Below are 15,248 nucleotides of genomic sequence, written 5' to 3'. Positions count from 1 at the left end.
TCGCGGCAGAGCGATGCCCCAGAGGGGCAGAGCATCGCCCCCTGGTGGGCAGAGCATCGCCCCTGGTGGGCGTGCCGGGTGGATCCTGGTCGGGCGCATGTGGGAGTCTGTCTGACTGTCTCTCCCCGTTTCCAGCTTCAGAAAAATACAAAAAAAAATTTTAATGAGTGATCTCTGTGGATGATTATTTTTCCAGATACTATGGCTGCTTAACACATTGCCTGAAATTTAGGGTTAAAACTGCAGATCCTGTCGGTCTGCAGTTCAGAAAGGACACAGGAGAATGTCTCTTTTCTGCCCTACTATGTCCAGTGTCAGCAGGAAGGACTCCGGAAATTGGTGGTTAACTGATGTCTGTGTATGTCTTGTCTAGAAGCTTTTTCACTGACATGTGTGGTTCTGGTCTGAGGGTAGCAATTGGAGTACCTCCATGTGGCCTCTCCATGCCAGCTGGGCTTCCTCACAGTATGGTCGCCTCAGGGCAGTTATATTTCTTACATGGTGACTCAGAAATCTATGTGTGAGGTGGAAGGTGAATCAGCTTTTTAAAACGTGTATTGTTTTTAGTTGAAGTAAAAATTATATAACAGAACTATTTCAAAGTGAACAATCCATTGATATTTATTACAGTTTGTGCAATCACCACCTCTAGTTTCAAAACACTTTCATCACCCGGACACAACGCCCTATCCATTGAGTAGTCTGAATTACCCAGCATCAAAGTCATGCCGCATAATTTCTGCCACAGTCTGTTGGTTATGTCAGTCACAAGTCCTTCTGGTTTCAAGGGGCGAAAACTGGACTTCACTTCTTAATGTGGGAATGGATAGGTTCTAGATCATCTGGAATGGAAGAGAACTCCTTATTTCATTGAAAAATTAGGGTGACATTGTTTAACAAAATTACATAGCTTTCAGGGGTAGAATTCTATAATATATCACCTGTATATTGTATTGTTTGCAGGATGGAAGATACTTTGATGGCCATCTATGGAAAATATTGTTTGACACCATCAACCTTCTGGTTCCCCAAATTATATTCTTCAAATGTGCAAATACACTCTGCCCATTCCAATATTCCACAAAAGCCTCCTTCCATTATGGCATCAGGCTCGGGCTTGAAGTCCAGGATCTTGTCATCATGGCCTGTTGTAGAGGATGCTTCTTGGGTGGTTTTGTGGGTATATTCTTTGAGTTCCATTCTTGATATGAACTCTTGTGAGCTACCTTTCCTCCACATACCCAGCACACTGTAGTGAAACCAGCATAAAACAAACAAGCATAAAATAGACCCTTTTATTCAAAAAGTGGTAAATAAAGCACACAGCCATGACCTAAATTCATAAGCGTTCTGAAATCCAGCTGGGCCCAGGTGGCCAGTTCCTTGATTAAGGCTCAGTCCTATTTCCTAGAAGTTGTTCTCATGGTTCTTGTCTTTATTCTCTGGGCTCTTAGATTTATCACATGCCTCAGTCTTTAAACTATAAAAGAACCTATTTTATAATAAGAAGCTTACAGACCAATCAGACCTAATAGAACTGTTTATCTAAGGACTTTTCTTTGGGATAAAAGCAGTTTCATTTACAGATCTCCCGAGAAATACCAAGACTCAAATGCTGTTTGATGTGAGTTTATGCAACTAAATATGCATGCATTTATTAATATGATGAGACAATGTTTTTAGAAAGTGGTTTCCTAAGTTTGGGTACTCTGAAAACAGAAGTATTTTAAATTGTGGGCATAACAGTGAGGTCAAGTGTGAAGGAGGGACTGTAGTGGAAGAATGGTAGGTAAGAAAAAAGATTACTTGGGAGCATGGAGGTTAGATGCAGCACTTTAACGCTCAGACACTTGTGTGTAGTTTATCTGTGAGGTGACACCAGTAAGCAGGAGAGGGGACAGTGAAAGTGAGGAGGAAGAGGAGAAGTTACATGAGGGCTTACATTAAGTTCGCTGCTGTGGGAAACAGGGGCTCAATGCCACTGGGACTTCCAAAGGAGCATAAATGAGCACCCCCCAGTTTTCCACCAAAGACCAATAGGTGCACTGTTACCACTGGTTCTCATTTGCTGTTCATTGAGAGTTTACCCTGAGGAGTTATCTCCCCTGCACTTCCAAGCTCCACATGAGATTGAGCTCCTAGAAGGAACCACTGGAGAAGCCTGTGCCAGGAATGAGAGCACCCAGTGTCTATGTGAGACAAGACACTATCCACACGAAGCCGCCGGAAGCCCGCATGGCTGGATTAGCTCCTTTGCTTGAGTCCAAGGTCGTTGGCTTGAGCAAGGGGTCACTCGCTCTGCTCTAGCCACCTCCCCCATCAAGGCACATATGAGAAAGCAATCAGTGAACAACTAAAATGCTGCAAAAAAGAATTGATGATTCTCATCTCTCTCCCTTCCTGTCTGTCTGTCCCTCTCTCTGTCTCTGTCACAAAAAAACAAAACAGAACAAAAATAAAACCTCATATTGAATTAATGGCACACATGGCTTCTGAACATGTTTGGTCCATGCAAGGCTCCACACTTGAATATTGTTTTATTCTTCTTGGTGCTTTTTTCTAATTCCATTCTGAGTTAGATAAAGCTCCGTCCCATCGTCCTGTGTGTCTCTCCTTTACTCTCTCACTATGGTCACCCTCACAACCCTTCCGACACCAGATGTGCGGGGTTTTCCCCCCACCAGGCAATTTTTCTGTAACTCCAGCCTCACACTCTACAATTTAACTCAGTTCTGACACTGTCTACCTGGAGACAGCATCAGATCCCACAGGTGGAGGGCTCAGTCTCACACACTTCAGATGCCAATCTCAAGCCCAGGTTGCCACCTGGACCTCTGACCTATAAGTCAAAGGTAGCCATGACTTCCTCCTTGGTTTTGATTAATTTGATAGAGTTGCTCGCAGAGCTAAACAAACAAACGAACACCATTTATAGATGTTTACCAGTTTATCATAAAAGGATATTTTAAAGGACATGGATGAGCATCCAGATGGAAGAGATGCGCAGGGCAGGGGAGGGCAAAGGGGGCGGGGCTTCCATGCCCTCTCCACGCCCACCACTGTTCCTGCACCTCCACGTGTTCACCAACCCAGAAGCTTATGGTCTTGCCCAATAGTATGTGTTTGTTGGCCTCTGTTTGGGTAGTACTGCTTACTGAACCTTCTGATTTCATTCTAGAAGTCTCACAAGGTTCAGAAAATTAACTTCTCAAAGTGTAACTCAAAACTAGCTTTCCAGATATTAAAACTTATTATAAAGCTAAGTGACTAAAATAACATGGTGCTGGGGCAAGAAGAGAAACAATTTAATGAGATAGAAGAGAAATATATCCAAATACATGTAAGAATTTACAACAGAATAAAAACCACATTTCAATTCAATAGGGAAAAAACAGATGATGCAATAAATAGTATTGGGCAATTGGCTAGTTATTTGGGGAATGGGATAAGATGGATCTCCAACAAGAGTCAAAATAAATTCTCAGACAGATCAAAGCATTACCTGTAAAAATAAAATCATAAAGGAATTTTTAAATATATAAATATGTTGACAATCATAAGATAAAAGAAACTTTTAAACATAATGATCATGTAAGTTTGTAATTCTGTGAACAATGGCATTAATATTTTGTTAGGGATTGCACTGAATCTGTGGATTGCTTTGTGTAATATGGGCATTTTAACAATGTTAATTCTTTCAATACCTGAACATGGTACATCTTTTCATTTATTTGTGTCTTTTTTTTATTTCTTTCAGCAATGTGATAGTTTTCTGAGTATAAATCTTTTACCTCCTTGTTTAATTTTATTCCTAGGTATTTTATTATTTTTGATGCAATTTTAAATAAAATTGTCTTCTTAATTTTTCTTTTTGATAGTTCGTTATTGGTATGTGAAAAACACAAGCAATTTCTGGATATTAATTTTATATCTGTAACTTTGCTCAATTCATTTATTAGTTCTAATAAATAGGTTTGTGGAATCTTTAGGATTCTCTCTATATAGTATCATTCCATTGGCAAATAAGTTTTACTTCTTCTATTCCAGTTTGGATCCTTTTATTTCTTTTCTTGTCTGGAAAATGTGGTAAGAGTTGATTTTCTGTTTTGCTACTAATCTTAAAACTTTCAGCTTTTAACCATTGAGCCTGATGTTAGCTGTGGTTTGTCATATATGGTCTTCATGAGGCATATTGCCTCTATCCTTACTTTGCTGAAAATTTTTATGATAAATGGATGCTGGATTGTGCCAAATGCTTTTTCTGTATGTATAAATGTGATCACACAGTTTTTATCCTTTGTTTTGTTTATGTGGTGTATCATGATAATTGATTTGTGGATAATGAACTAGGCTTGTATTCTGAGAATCCATCCCATTTGGTCATGGTGTATGATATTTTCAATGTATTGTTGGATTTGGTTTGATAATATACTGCTCACAAAAATTAGGGGATGTTTAAAAATGAATAAGAAGCAATAAAATATCCCCTAATTTTTGTGAGCAGTATAGTTTGTTGAAGATTTTTGCATCGACTTTGTCAGGAATATTGGCTTGTAATTTTCTTTTTTTGCAGTCTTTGTCTTGTTTTGGTAATAGGATAATGCTGGCTTTGTACAATGAGTATGGGAGCTTTCTTTCCTCTTTAGTTTTCTGAAATAGTTTAAAAATAGGTATTAATTCTTCTTCGAATGTTTGATAAATTTCACTTGTGAAGTCATCTGGTCCAGGACTTTTATTTGTTGGCAGTTTTTTTTATTTCTGATTCAATTTCACTTCTAGTAATTGGTCTGTTCAGATTTTCTGTTTCTTCCTAAGTCTTGGAAGATTGCATGTCTCTCTCTCTCTCTCTCTCTCTTTCTCTCTTTCTCTCTCTCTTTCTTTCCCTCTCTATTTTATTTTATTTTTTTAGTGAGAGAGACCATGAGTGAGGAACAGACAGGGACAGACAGACAGGAAGGAAGAGAGATGAGAAGCATCAACTTGTTGTGGCTCTTTAGTTGTTCATTAATTGCTTTCTCATATGTCCCTTGACGGGGGAGCTCCAGCCAAGCTAGTGACCCCTTGCTTAAGCCAGTGACCTTGGGTTCAAACCAGCAACTTTGGGCTTCAAGTCAGTGACCTTTGGGCTCAAACCAGCGACCATGGCATCATGTCTATGCTCCCATGCTCAAGCCTATGACCCTGCGCTCAAGCTGGTGAGCCTGTGCACAAGCTGGATGAGCCTGCGTTCAAGCTGGAAACCTCGGGGTTTGGAACTGTAGTCCTCAGCATTCCAGGTCAATGCTCTATCCACTGTACCACTGCCTTGTCAGGCTGCATGTCTTTTAATTAGTTATTTATACCATTCACATTTAAGTGATTATTTATATAGTTAGATGAGTATTTACCATATTTTAACTTTTTTTCCTTGTTGCATTTGTTTGTTTGTTTGTTTTTTGGGTTTTTTTTTTTTGCATTTTTCTGAAGCTGGAAACAGGGAGAGACAGTCAGACAGACTCCCGCATGCGCCCGACCGGGATCCACCCGGCACGCCCACCAGGGGGCGATGCTCTGCCCATCCTGGGCGTTGCCATGTTGCGACCAGAGCCACTCTAGCACCTGGGGCAGAGGCCACAGAGCCATCCCCAGCGCCCGGGTCATCTTTGCTCCGATGGAGCCTTGGCTGCGGGAGGAGAAGAGAGAGACAGAGAGGAAGGCGTGGCGGAGGGGTGGAGAAACAAATGGGCGCTTCTCCTGTGTGCCCTGGCCGGGAATCGAACCCAGGTCCTCTGCACGCTAGGCCGACACTCTACCGCTGAGCCAACCGGCCAGGGCTGTTTGTTTGTTTTCTAATCATCCTGCCTTTTTGCTTTCTTAGTTTTTTTTTTTATTTTTGTATTTTTTCTGAAGCTGGAAACGGGGGAGACAGTCAGACAGACTCCCGCATGCGCCCGACCGGGATCCACCCGGCATGCCCACCAGGGGCGATGCTCTGCCAACCAGGGGGCGATGCTCTGCCCCTCCAGGGCGTTGCTCTGCCGCGACCAGAGCCACTCTAGCGCCTGGGGCAGAGGCCAAGGAGCCATCCCCAGCGCCCGGGCCATCTTTGCTCCAATGGAGCCTTGGCTGCGGGAGGGGAAGAGAGAGACAGAGAGGAAGGAGAGGGGGTGGAGAAGCAAATGGGCGCTTCTCCTATGTGCCCTGGCCGGGAATTGAACCCGGGTCCCCCGCACGCCAGGCCGACGCTCTACTGCTGAGCCAACCAGCCAGGGCCTGCTTTCTTAGTTTTAATATAACATCTTAAAGAATTCCATGGCTCTCTTTTCTTTGCATATCATTATACTTATTTGAAAAATGTTTGCACTACTTGTCCAAGTGTTTGCCACATACATTTATAACTAATCTGTAATCTGTGTTGTCTTTCAAATAACCATGTAATGCTTCATAGGTAATGCAGGTCCTTTATAATATAGTTCCAGATCTTCCCTCCCATCCATCATTACATTTGTCATTCATTGCACTTATTCATAAGCCATAACCACATAAAGCATTGTTGCTATTATTATTTTGAACAAACCTATTAGATTAATTAAGAATAAGAAAAGTAGAAGTCTTTATTAGTCTTCGTTTAATTATTTTTAATGTTCTTCCTCTTTTTATGTACATTTGAGTTTCCAATCTATATTATTCCTCTTTCTGAAGAACTTCTTTTAACATTTCTTGCAAGGCTACTGGTAACAAATACCCTTGGGTTTTGTTTGTCTGGAAACATCGTTATTTTTTCTTCACTTTTGAAGGATAATTTTGCTGGATACAGAATTCTAAATTGGTGGGTTTATTCTTTCAACATTTTAAATATTTCACTCTTTGCTTGCATTATTTCAGAAAAAGAAATTTAATATAATACTTCTTGTTCTTCTATATGAAAGATGTCTTTACTTTCCCTCTAAATTTTTCTAGATTTTCTTTTTGATTCTGCTTATCTGCAGTTTTAAGATATTCTTAGGTGTTTCTATTTCAAATATTTTTCCTGTGGTATTCTCTAAGATTGCTGGATTTGTAGGTTAGTGTTTGTCATTAATTTTGGAAAATATTCAGCTAATACTTAATGTAAATATTTTTTCTGTTTCTCCCCTTTTTTTGTCTCTGGTATCCCATTAAATGTATTTTCCGCCTTTTATAATTGTCCTAAAGTTCATAAATATTCTCTATTTTTGGGTTTTTTGTGTGTGTGTTTTTTCTCTTTGCATTTCAGTTTAGGAAGTTTCTTGTTGACATATCTTCAAGCACACCGAATCATTCTTTATCCATGTTCAGTCACTGGAGAGTTGTCAAAGGCATTCTTTATTTCTGTCACAATATTTTTTATTTTTGGCATTTTCTTTTGATTTTTACTGAGAGTTTTAATATATATGATGACAATACTTACAATACCTATCTATTCTTACATATTGCCCACTTTTCCATTAGAGTCTTTAGCATATTAATTAGTTATTTTTAATTCCTAGTCTGATAACTCCAAAATCTCTGCCATATCTGAATCTTACTCTGATGCTTGATTTATTTCCTCAGACCATGTTTTTCATAGTTAGCGTGTCTTACAATTATTATGTTAGAAGCTAGACATTATGGTGTAGGCAATATGAACTGAGGTATGTAGACCATTAGTGTGAGGGCTTAATCAGAAAAGTGTAAGTTAAAACAATAGCCTGACCAGGAGGTGGCCCAGTGGATAGAGTGTTGAACTCTATGCGCAGGACCCAGGTTTGAGACACGAGGTCATCAGCTTGAGCGCAGGCTCATCTTGTTTGAGCAAGGCTCGCTAGCTTGAGCTCAAGGTTACTGGCTTGAGAAAGGGGTCACTCGCTCTGCTGTAGTGCCTCTAGTCAAAGCACATATGAGAAAGCAGTCAATGAACAACTAAGGTGCTACAACGAAGAATTGATGCTTCTCATCTCTCTCCCTTCCTGTCTATCTGTCCCTCTCTCATCTCTCAGTCTCTGTCACAAAAATAACAAAACAAAAACCACCCCACAAAAAACCAAAGAAAACAACACTGAGCTATCACCTTAGATACATGAAATGGGCAGACATTTGAAGGTTGCTAACAGAAAGTGTCAATCAACATGAGGAAAGTGGAAATCTATCTACACAAGAGGACAGTAACGCTCAGTGAAGTTAAGCACACATATGCCCTGTCCACAGCACATCCCACTCCTGATGTTTGTCCATGTAGAGTCCTCCTCGTGTCCATCACAGGGCATGCATGGGAAGGAAAGCTTTGCTCACACTGCTGTTTGTAGTAACTGGGAGTGGAGGGCCCCCAGGTGGCCTTCACCAGTGGTACTAGTAACCTAAATGGCCTTAGGTTGGTTTCCTTTAAGACTAGACCCTGAGATGAGAATTTGCATTTAAGTAGCTTATTTGGGAGGTGGTTAAAGGAAGCACCATCATGGGAGTGGGAAAGGCAGGGCGGGGCAGTTTGAAAGTCATTAAAGGCTACATATTGGCAGGTGACCTCAGTGGATAATAGGAGCTTAATCCCACTGAAGGATATTGAGAGGCAATGTTGTCCATGCCCCAGAGTAATCCCACCTGAGCAGGTAGAACTTGAAAATATTTATCATTCAATTCCCATCATGCTGGGCTGAGTGGTGGTCCCAGGGGCATAAGTTGCCTCTCCATCTAGCCTGCCCATGCACAGGCCAAGAGAAAGGCTTCCCAAGTTCATGCAGGAGGACACCAGAGGCATGAACTAGAACCATTAGTGCCAAAGGGAGGGCAAGAGGCAACAACTGTGTCATGTAGACAACTCCCAAAACATAGTGTAGAGGGAAATGCACAGGAAACAGCTGAGCTATAGGCCAATCTCATTAATGTGATTAAAAACACAATCAGGAACACTGCCACCGTACTGTAGACATGTCACACTCATACCACATAAGGAGACTCATTTTGGACACATTACACAGGTGCTAGGGTGAGGGGAGTGGTGAGTGGGACTGACAATGGGGGATGAAAGGAAGAATAGAAACTGAGGGGCTTCGTAGCCCTGGCCGGTTGGTTCAGTGGTAGAGTGTCAGCCTGGCGAGCAGGAGTCTCGGGTTCGATTCCCGGCCAGGGCACACAGGAGAAGCGCCCATCTGCTTCTCCACCCCTCCCCCTCTCCTTCCTCTCTGTCTCTCTCTTCCCCTCCCGCAGCCAGGGCTTCATTGGAGCAGGGTTGGCGCAGGCGCTGAGGATGGCTCTGTGGCCTCTGCCACAGGCACTGGAATGGCTCTGGTTGCAGCAGAGCTAAGCCCCAGATGGGCAGAGCATTGCCTCCTGGTGGGCATGCCGGGTGGATCCCGGTCGGGCACATGTGGAAGTCTGTCTGACTGCCTCCCTGTTTCCAACTTCAGAAAAGTACGAAAAATAAAAAAAGAAACTGAGAGGTTTCATAGAAATTGATGATGAAGTGGTACCATACATTTAGGAGAGTAATTAAAATTTTTGATCTTCTTCTGCCTCTTCTAGTTTGATGTATCTGCTTTTCCAGGACCACCTTAAAACCCTCACCTCCCATATATACATTGGACATCTGGTTTCAGGCTCCCTAAGGCAAGGACTATGTCAGATACAGTATTATCCCCCTCACAGCCTGGGACTGGGGCTCATGAGATAGCAAAGCTCTCCACTCTTCTCCAGTGAATAGCGTTGACTAAGGGCACACAGGACAACCTAAGGTCCCAAACTACATTTCCCAGTGATCCCTGGGAGATTCTAAGTAAACTTCAGGGAGGAGCAGATTGCAAAGCCAGTGAGGGCACTTCCTGCGCTGGTCTTTAGTGCAAGGAGTGCAGTCAGTCTAGTTCCTGGTGTGGGTTCAAGTTAAACTCGGTAAGTAACTTTTTTAATTTGAAAATGACTTTGAAATTAGAGTTTAATTACACCTCAAATGTGTGTCCAGGAGACTAGAGACTGCAGTGTGCCTGAATTTCAAGTCCAATGGTACTTCAAAAACTTTAGCTGACACCTCCTTTGAATTTGTACGTATGCTGTGAAGACATAAAGTGTAATGTGAAGATAATGCTCCTTAATTCAAACTGTCTGGTTTAGAGTCACAGCCAAACCACATCCCAGCTGTGAGGACTTGGGCAGGTTACTCAGCATCTCTCAAAGTTAGTTTATCTGTCAATAAGATGAAGCTAATCAGAGACTTTACTTAAAATAAGTGTTGTGAAGATTACAGAAGTGTATATGAGTATGATGTGTGTTTCAGGGAATTAGATTTCCCTGTTGGATAATTGAAACAGTGATGTCCACCCCCTCTGTCCCTGACTGAGGGTGTCCCAAAGGGCTCGGTTAGTCCTTGTAGCAGCAGGTTCATAACCACTCCTGCTCCCTCTGCATTAGCTGATCAGAACTTCTCCAGTAATCCCAAGTGCCAGGGAGGCTGGGCTGCACTCCCCACAGGGATTGAGGGAAGTCCTGGGGCAGTTTCATCCTGTTGGAAGGACACTTAAGGGGAAGGTGTTCAGGAGCCATAATGACAAGAATGAACTGCTTCACTGTCAGGCAGACTGAAGAGACCTCTCTCTGAGAAAGCCGTGCAGAATTCCACAGGAGAGGGGCCTTGGGGGCAGACAGCCTGGCAGCCAGGGTCCTAAAAGTACAGTGTTTCTGGCCTTGATCCTCAGCCCTAGTAGGTGCCCAGAATATCACCCTGGTGGGCTCTTTTTTGATAAACTACAGTTTTCTTTCCCAAAGTCCTCACTTCAGTTTCTCGCTCACAAAATCGCTGAATCCCCATTTCTCACTCAGAAACTGTAACAACTGCCTGTCAACTATATAGTGTGTCTTACCAGAGAATTATTTTATTTGCCCTCTGTGGGTTTTAACAGTTCAGAGCCAACTTTAAAAATACACAGATTATCACCTGCACATCTGAGTTTGTCTGAGTTTCTGCTTCTTCTCAGGAGGAGGAAATATTAACAAAGAACCTACTCAGAATTCCTCTCTTTAGCACTAATCACTATTTTCATGCACAGGCTGTCAGGGCACTAAGCGCTGTTGATGGAAGGTCTGTGGTGAGGGTTGCCTGATGACTTCTATCCCATCAAGAATATCACTGTCTGGCCACCTGCCCCCGGCACTGAGCTAGATTGTAGTGTCCTTGCAGTGGGCCTCACAGCCAAAAAGAAAGAGATCATAAGGAGGGGATAGAAGGGAAGGAAGAGGAAAAGAGAATAACAGCACATACCAAGAAAAGCCACTCAGAAGCACTCCTTAAAATTCTTCTATTTAAGTCAGCAAATGGATTCCTAGGTATGAATGCAAATTAATTGAAGACACATGCTGAAAAATGCTCTTGAACACAGACATTCACAGTAGCGCTATTCACGACAGCCATCGGTGGAAACAACCCAGGTGCCCATTGAGGAAGGAAGAGATAAAACAAAAACCGGAATATTATTCTGTCATGAAAAGGAATGAAGTACTGATACGTGTTATGTAATAAATGAACTTTGAAACATTAGGCTACGTGAAAGAAGCCAGCCACAAAAGGCCCCATGTGTGATTGCATTTCTATGAAATATCCAGACTGGATAAACCCACAGAGACAGAATAGGGTGCTGGTTGCCAGGGGCTGGAGGAACAGGGAGTAACTGCTCAATGGGTATGGGGTTCTACTTTACGCTAATGAGATATTTTGGAACTAGATTGAAGTGGTGATTGCACAAAATTGTGCCCTTACTAGATAGTACTGAATTGTTCACTTGGACATGGCTAATTTTACGTTATGTGAATTTCACATCAATTTTTTGAAAATCTATTCAGTAATGCCAGCAATCCTGGAAGTAGGGGCAGACCATTTCCCCTCAGCCCAGAAGTGTCCCCGTGCTGCTATAGCCTGGGGGAAATGGCAGCTTTTTATTTCCTTCCCTCATGTTAGTTCCTCAAACACAAAACAGGGACCCCACTCCTTCCCTCAAGTCAGCGTTGAGCTGTTGTCCCAGGGACTGATTTTGTTTGGCCTTCCCCATCTCCAGCTATTTTGGTGGACTGGCCCCGCGGGCCTGCTCTGTGGACCTGCCTGGCCTCAGCAGGTGCTAGCTCAGAGGCAGGCCGATGCCCAGGCCTTCAGTTCACTAAGAACAGTGAACGATGGCCTTTGAGCAGGACTAGCCTGGCAGCGTTCTTTCCCTCCAGAAACAAACAGCTGGCCTCTTGCCCTGTGGGGTGGCGCTGGGTTGTAGAGTCAATACGGGGGAATGCCATGACCTTCATGGGGACAGAGAAAAGGAAAGGAAAGAAATGGGGTAAAAAAAAAAAACTACCCAAAAAGACAGTCATTCACTACCACTCCTCAAAATTCTTCTATTCTGTAATGCCAGACATCTAGGCCGTAGGTAAAGAAGATTACATTTCAGTCCATAATTGTACTTGTGCTACTTGTAGCCTTGAGGTGTGACAGCACCATCTCATGTGTGGACTAGCTTTGGATCAATCTGTTTTTAACTACTCCATTTTAGGCCGTTGCCTATACTTTCATTTGGGAAAAGACTAGGGCTTTCTTTAGCAAAAATAAAAAATAAATAAATAAAATAAAATACAATCCAAAAAATAAGAAAAATCATTGTTGTCCATGAAAGAGATAGAGATCCTAGAGACTGGGAACTGGTCAATGAGTTCTTCATGTCAACCTGTTTTCCAAGGGTACATCCAAAAAGTAATTTGAAATTGAAGTACCACGTCACTAAAGAAAAATTACAACAGTCAGTTCAACAATTGATGAACATTCAGCGAACAAGAAGGTCCATTTGATCTGCAGAGAAAAGCAAGTCCCTTACCTGACAGTCAAGTCCCTTGGGAAGTGCCTGTGTTTTGCACAGCTCCCCTAAGTGACCGCCAGTACGTCTTAAGGCAGGTTCCCCAGATGCAGACCCTGAGACAAAGACCCAGATTCATGGACAAGTGACATATTAAAGAAGTGTTCTTAGTGGAATCCCAGTTGTAGCCTGGATGTGCATTCTAACTCAAAGTGTACCCAGACTCCAGGCAAAGCAGCTGGACTTTAAAACCTCCCACCAGTCACTCACTGACTCACAGCTGCCCTGGCAGAATATGACTCCCTGGCCCCTCCAGCTCTCTGCAGAGGATGGCAAAGCAGCCCAGGAACCATCAAGGGGTCCTCCAAAGCGAGTCTAGGGTGCAGGCCCTTAAGCATAAGTATAACCAAACATGCAAATGCAGGTTCAGCTGCCTGCTGCAACAAAAGTTAAACTCATGAGGCAAGAACTGATGCAAAAAGAAAGGGGTTCATTCAGCTGCCTGACTTGGGAGAATGGTGGACTCCCCACTCAAAGACATCTCTCCTTCCTGCTCAAGACTAAGGTTCTTACAGGGATAGGGAAGGGAGAGTTTTTCCTATCCAAGTATCTTGCTAGCTTTTGGTGCACTGGGGCCCTGTCCGTTCATGTCTCTAGCTTTTGGTGTGCTCAGTGTAAGAACCACCCCTGCAGCCATCTTGGTCAATGGGGAAGACTTACTGGCGCTTCCTGACTGTCTAGGTACCGTAAGAACATAGAAGTCAGGCCAGCAGCATGGTGAAATGGTAAAGGACATCTGAAGGGATCCGGTGGTACAGTCAGAATTTTCCCCACAGTAGTCCAAGTCCTGAGTCTTCACCAATCCCATGTGCCCTCTCTGGGTACACTGAGCAGCTCTATTTCTTAACTCTGAACTTAGGGTGGAGGCCAATAAAAGGTCTAATGGGTTACCTTAAAAAAAGTTTTTTTGGCCCTGGCCGGTTGGCTCAGTTGTAGAGTGTCGGCCTGGCGTGCAGAAGTCCCGGGTTCAATTCCCGGCCAGGGCACATAGGAGAAGCGCCCATCTGCTTCTCCACCCGTCCCCCTCTCCTTCCTCTCTGTCTCTCTCTTCCTCTCCCGCAGCCGAGGCTCCATTGGAGCAAAAGATGACCCGGGCGCTGGGGATGGCTCCTTGGCCTCTGCCCCAGGCGCTAGAGTGGCTCTGGTCGCAACAGAGCGATGCCCCGGAGGGGCAGAGCATCGCCCCCTGGTGGGCGTGCCTGGTGGATCCCGGTCGGGCGCATGCGGGAGTCTGTCTGACTGTCTCTCCCCGTTTCTAGCTTCAGAAAAATACAAAAAAAAAAAATTTTTTTTTAAATTTACTATCGCCATAATTCTCATAACTTTCTACTCTTTGATCTATAATAAAAGGAGCCAATGATGACCATGAGTCCTTTACTGAGGCCTCTCTCTTCCTTCTTTTTTCATTTTGATTCACATCTTCATTGGCCAATGAGGAGGTATCACTTTATCAGGGTAGCTTGTCGTTCATGCATTCCTCAACTTCCTATTTATAATGCCTCTGTGCTTAAATAAAATACTCGCTGAGAATACTATTTGAGGATCAGACCTTTCTCTTAATTTAGTAGACATATTACTGTGGAGTATTCTGACGCCCTCCTGACAGTTTGTTCCTTATAAAGGGTTTGCTTTTCTGCCTAATAACCAAGTTGTTTTTTTCGATTTTCAATTTCAGTAATTTAACCAGAATACATTCTGGTGTGGATACTGAATCAAACTTCTCCATAATCTTGCTGTTTTTCAGATTTAATTTGCTTCAGTCCAGGAAAATGTTTGCTTTTTTTTTTCTATGCATTTTCTATTGTGCTTTTTGAGTTTTCTTCAGAAGCACCAATTGCTTTTCTGTTGGCTTCTTTCTGATTGTTCGATGGCTTTATCTTTTTATTCACTTTTACTGTGAGAGTCAAGTTTTTCTTCTGTGTATATAGTTTAATATCCTGCTGTATCTATATTGTCCATTTCTGTTTATAAGTAATTATGTGTTAGCTCTGTTTTCTTTCTTAGTTCCCTAAGGTCTCAAATTTGTCTTTCCATAATGCTGTATTATTTTATCACCTCATTTTTTGGCTTTTTGTTGTGAGTCCAATATAAATGATCTTTTGTTCCAAGTACCTGTGAAGAATTTCTTTCCATTGCTCAGTTTATCTTCTTGAGTTGGTTTTTTCTTTTTTGTTTATCTTTGGCATATTACGTCATCTTACTTAATTCCCAACCTCAGTATATTTGCGTCCTGTTTCTCATTATGTTTATGCATGAATAGCTTTGTCTCTTTTTACTTGTCTCGAATAAATGTGACTGATGTGATGTCTGGTGTGAGTGAGGCTTGGCCCCATTATGAAGGAAGGTGAATATAACAGGAGATACTTTGATGCCTAACTTCCCTATATGGATGGTTCT

At 42.6% G+C, this 15,248-nt stretch overlaps 1 protein-coding gene across 2 annotated transcripts in view; it reads left to right on the top strand.

Moving 5' to 3' along the window:
* LOC136307725 (arylamine N-acetyltransferase 1-like) overlaps nucleotides 1–15,248 on the top strand; it is a 66,072-nt gene that overhangs the window by 42,565 nt on the left and 8,259 nt on the right. Inside the window, exon 1 of one of the 2 annotated variants that reach the window (XM_066234432.1) lies at nucleotides 9,797–9,858. The exons of the other annotated variant lie outside the window; for it this stretch is intronic. The gene's annotated coding sequence lies outside the window, so the exon portion shown is untranslated. Of the gene's footprint in view, nucleotides 1–9,796; nucleotides 9,859–15,248 lie in introns of those variants that run through there. 2 annotated transcript variants of the gene reach the window in all.

Source organism: Saccopteryx bilineata, chromosome 6 (assembly GCF_036850765.1).
Source record: "Saccopteryx bilineata isolate mSacBil1 chromosome 6, mSacBil1_pri_phased_curated, whole genome shotgun sequence".
Lineage (NCBI taxonomy): Eukaryota > Metazoa > Chordata > Mammalia > Chiroptera > Emballonuridae > Saccopteryx > Saccopteryx bilineata.
The sequence above is the reverse complement of the archived record's forward strand: the minus strand, read 5'-3'. Positions and strand labels throughout refer to the sequence as shown.